Raw genomic sequence first — 5,717 nt, forward strand, 5'->3', positions numbered from 1 at the left:
TCTTTAAATCGCCACCGATTTTTATAAAATTTGAAATTTAGACTCTTAAAAATATTTTATTGAATACATGTTTCGTGGTTTCTTAGAATTCACCCCTAATTACGCAAGCGAAGCTGCGCGCGTCCGCTAGTATTATATATTTTAAATTGGCTTCTGAATTAAAATGTAAATTCACTAAAAGGATTAGCTAACAAAAGAAAATGAATATAAAGCTAACTATAATTTATTTCTTGTTCTTCGTGTGATTTTAAATAATGTGTATATATTTCACCTTTTCTTAATAACAAAAGTACACATTTTATATTGAATAATTATTAAAAGTTCTATGTTAATCTAGAACTACGAAGTAAATAATATAAAAACTTAATCTAACTGGGAAAGGCATCGTCTTTCAGAGTTTTGTAGTCATTCGTTTTTTAGTTATAAAAACTCCTATTTCATCACAATCTAATTAAAGTGTTTGTAAGAAACTCTGTAGATGTCGATTCAGATCTGCCCGAAAAGTTGTAGGCAGGTAGTAAGGGACCCTTGCTAAAACAGTAACACAATTTTACCTTTACTTTTATAAAATATTCTGGAGAAATGAAGAATAATTTTATTTTATACGGTAGTTTGGATTATTTAAATTCTTTATTGATGAGTGAAATTCAGTTTTGCAACTAACTATATATTAATTATTTCATAGACCAATTCGTTCATTCAAATTTTGTTATGTATTTGCCTTTAGTAGACATGTTTAATTGTGTACAGTGATTACATAGTAACTATGAAAATGTAGTGACTATAAGCAGGGTGGGTAGATGTAGCCAAGTGTTAAAACACTCCGCTCTACAACTTCTGCCGGATTCTCGAATTTTTGCGGCATTACGTGTTGAGAGGCAGAACTCAACGAAGCGCTTTTGTCTTGGTAAAATAATAATTAATTCCTTTCGTTACTGGGAATCGAACTCACAACTATCGCGTTACAGTCTCACACTTGTGCTCGCCACGACAGCTTAAAATATATTACTACTATTTTAATTATAAATACTTAACATACCAAAATATTAAAATAATTATCACAGCTTCCATGCAGATCACGGGCTATATCGCTTAAGACGCTTTTATAAAAGTACCTTTACCAAAATAGACATATGTATGACATCAAAATACTTTTCTTCTTAAAAACTTTATAGAAGTTAAAACGGTCTCTTTGATAAAGCGAAAAAACTTTTTACCTTTACACTTTTCCCTTGAGAAGGAACGAGACATTAAAAGCTAGAATAAATAACTTCGGCATCTTGTTGTTAAAAACGACCGGTATTTTGTTTCAGTTATAGTTTCTCGTTATCTCACTTCTATTTTATTATAGTAATAATAGAAAGCGAACATTTTATTATATAAATGTTTTATATAATGTTCCACTAGTAGATCACTATCATTTTGGTTTTCAGCAGTATAATATTTATGTTTACATGAAATATTTGAACTGACACATTGAAAAGTACAACACTCTAAAAATAAACAATATACACACCTAAATCATACAAAATTTCCTTTTTGATGCATAATTGATTTATATTAAAACATAGAGACATCAACTTGGCAGTAAATAAACACAAAATATTTGACTATAAGAGAGTCATGGGGGTAGCAACCCTTAATGTTAAAGTTCATTTTCTCGGTATTTATTACATACTAGTGGACCCGGACGCGGCTACGCCTGCTTGAACTATAAGAATATTTATTAAATATTATATAATATATTTATTTTTATAAGGATGAATATCAAAATATAAGTTCATTTTGGGTGACGTTTTCTTAAAACAACAAAGAAACTTTGCAAACCGTTGCTTAGCAACTACGGTTGTTATTAACATGGCAGAATAAATTGCATGTCAAATTAGAAAGTATTTTAATTTATTAGTACATATTTGTAATGTAATGTTATATAGCCTATAGCACTTCTGAAGAATGCAGCTTTCATACAAAACAAAAACATAGTAAATCGGACCAGTAGATCCAGAGATCTTAGCGTTCAAACAAACAAACAAACAAACAAACAAACAAACAAACAAACAAACAAACAAACAAACAAACAAACAAACAAACAAACAAACAAACTCTTCCGCTTTATTATATTAGTATAGATAAGTAAGGTAACTTTTCAGAATTGGATTTATTATATTAGTATAGATAATAAAGCGGAAGAGTTTGTTTGTTTGTTTGTATGTTTGTTTGTTTGAACGCTAAGATCTCTGGATCTACTGGTCCGATTCTCATTGTTTTTGTTTTGTATGAAAGCTGCATTCTTCAGAAGTGCTATAGGCTATATAACATTACATTACACATATATACTAATATATTTTAAAGTACTTTCTAATTTGACATGCAATTTATTCTGCCATGTTAATAACAACCGTCGCGTCGCTACGCAACCGTTACCGCGACATTTTGATATTCATCCTTATGAAAATAAATATAAGAGTCACTTTTAGCATTTCATCTTGATGGAAATTATAGTTTACTGTATAACATTTTGATAAATAATTAAGGAGATGTCACTGATTCCAAATGACCTAGCCTACGGGCGGCTCAGTATGACCGACGCGAACGGGCAGATGACGTTGACGGTTTTATAAATTTTCATACATTTTCGAACTATTGTAAATGTTTATGTAATTATTTGCTGTTTATAATTAATTTAAGCTACACTTTGGTTCTCTTCTTATTTTATTTGATATTGCCCGCTAAAATTATCCTGCTTAATAGAGAGAAATGTTTAGTTATTTCGTAGAGTCGATATCTATGTACGCACGCAAGGAAAACTTTAGGTACTTTTTCCAATATTAAGAATATCTATCCTTTAGTTACTTTTAATCCTTTTGTTGGTTAATTTCAATAACTCAGATATTTTTTTCTAATAATGTGTATCTACTTATTATCCTTTTTGATTGTTTAAGCTTATATTTTCTTACTAATTCTATTGAAAATTGAAAATAATTTAATGAATATATTTAATAAATATTCTTATAGTTGAAGCAGGCGTAGCCGCGTCCGGGTCCACTAGTATTAGTATAGAAGTATAGATGTCATTATATAAATTAAATTGAACATGGCTATTCAAAAGCTTATTATTATTTATCTGGTTTTTTTGACATAATAAATTGTAAAAAAATAGAAGTTTATTTTTTGAGAACGCTTTCATATACCATCACGTAACAAAATTATATAAATAAATAAATGAAATAAATAAATCCTAAATAATTCACCTACCTAGGGAACCTAGTGTTAAGAATCTCCTTTCCTCAGTTTCCGCTGGATTCTGGAGACATTATGTGCTGAATGGACCAGAGCGAAGAAATGGAATTATAAACTTAATTTTATATTTCATTTCCTTGAATAGGGATGAAACCCTCAACCAGCCGCGTTTATAGTTACACTTTGTGCCAATACACTACGACTAGCCACACTACGACAAACTTATATATTTTAAGTATTACACATATTAGTTATGCTAAAAGTTACAAAAAAATCTAAATAATAGACGTATTAGATAGAGCCTTTACCTTTGTAATTTGAAATTTAACAGCATCAGTTTTAAAATTCCGCATGTCAAGCAGATCGGTTTTAAAATAACAAAGTGTAATCTGAATAAAAAAACTTAGCTACACAATTAATTAGAGTAAAGCATTTTTGAAAATTAATTTTCGGCTCCGCTGAGCAAGTCCGCCCCAATGATGCTGCATTATGCATTTCACTAACGAACGCGTATTCCGAGAACTACGTACAGGAATTTCGAATTTAAAACGAAGAAGTCGTTTTAGCTTTACTTAAGCAGCTATTAGAAAGTTTCATGTTTTAAATTTTCATTAATGCACAAACATCCTTGTGGAGTATAGCTATATGATATATTCATTGTTTTTAGGGTTCCGTACTTCTAAATGAAAAAAATACTATAGACTACTTGCCCGATTATGCTATAAAAAGTATAGAGGTTTAGAATTCAAGCTTACAACATAAATATATAAGAGTTTCTTCGGTGTAGCTTAAATAAGGACGTAGAGCTTAGATCGCTTGGCTGGTTTTCTTTTTAGCTCCGAGCTGTATCCTGTACACACTCGAGGGATAGCCCTCTGATATGTACGGGATGTTAAGTGCCGTAATTCAACGCCGTGATTTGACTCGAGACCAGAGTGAGAAAATGAACATATTAAATATTTCATTCCCTCAAGTAGGAATCGAAACTACAACCGTCGCATATTTTTTTTGAAAGATAATTCACAGAGAATCTCGGCTGTATACTTGACTAGCTTTTCGTTTATTGGAAGTTTAGGACATAAATAAAATTATATTTTATATATAAAAATATTATATTAAAATATTTTCTTATTGTTAGTATCAATATAGATTTTTATTAAGTGAAGGATGTCAACAATACTTTTCAGAATTGGATCACTCTTTATATTTTCAATTTGTTTGTTATCTAGCATTGAAGAAGCCACTTCAAAATGATCATGTGGCCTTTGTAGGTTTCTAGCTTTGTATCGAAGGACTATTTACTGTATTGTATACAAATAAATTTTATATTTTATTACCTGAACTACTTCACAAGTCTTGTTTTCAGGACAATTGCTCTATTAATAATCTTCGTTCGTATACGGTTGTTATAATAAATATCAAATAAGATATAAAATGTAATCTATAAAATATTCTACTTTAATTTAAATATATATTTTTTTAAAATCATAATATTAAGCATCTTTAATTGCCCAACATTGAATTCGTTTCACGTGATTTGCTAAAATGATAAAAAATGTAATTTTGCTAATTATAGCAACAATAACCTTAAACTCTTCTAATTATATTTAAAAAAAATATGGCATATCCATTATGTACAAACACAAAATTTAATAATTATATTAACAACAAAATTATACCGATCAATTTTCTTCGTATATACAAATTTAATTAAGATAATTATTTAAGAGCTGTCCGAGTTTAAGAAAACAGAAAAGTTATTTGTCGGAAAGCCCCAATTAAGGGCAAAGCTTTCTGGACTTAATCCAATAAACCTACTCATTTAGTGAACGGAATGAAAGGTAAATAATTTTAGGGCGAGAGCTGAATTGCGCGACAGAAATTCATTCTAAATTGTTAGCGGTAGTATTCATTATGAGTTTATAGTAAAAATGTGAATATGATTAATTAGAATGAAACGAAATGTGTAAGTTGTGTATTTAAATAAAGAGAAGTTGTTATGATGTTATTATGACTGAAGATAAAAATATAAGTGAAGTACTTTTATTAATATATAATAATGTTAGCGGTAGAATTCATTGAGTTTATAGTAAAAATGTGAAAATGATTAATTAGAATGAAACGAAATGTGTAATTTGTGTTGAAGTTACTATGTTATGTTATGTTATAAATGATGGCAGCACTGAAACTATCTTTATTGTGAATTATGAATATGAGATACATCCGGTAAGCTTAGTTTTGGAGGGAAATTGTAACCTATAAAAACACCCCAAAAACAGAAATGAGCACAGTCTTCCCGACGTTGTAATACTGCCAGCAAGCTCTAAGCAAACGTTATTAAGTGATAGTTTAAGTGCTGAGTGTTTAAGTGTCAGTCCTAAGTAGAAAGTGTTCATAATAAAGCGATTTAAAAAGTGAAGGTTTATAATTGATCTACCCAGTGAGTAGATGTTTCTTTCACTTCAGAAGCGGGACGC

This window comes from Heliconius melpomene, chromosome 6 (assembly GCF_056956725.1).
Source record: "Heliconius melpomene rosina isolate 202511_hmr_F chromosome 6, ASM5695672v1, whole genome shotgun sequence".
Classification (NCBI taxonomy): Eukaryota; Metazoa; Arthropoda; class Insecta; order Lepidoptera; family Nymphalidae; genus Heliconius; species Heliconius melpomene.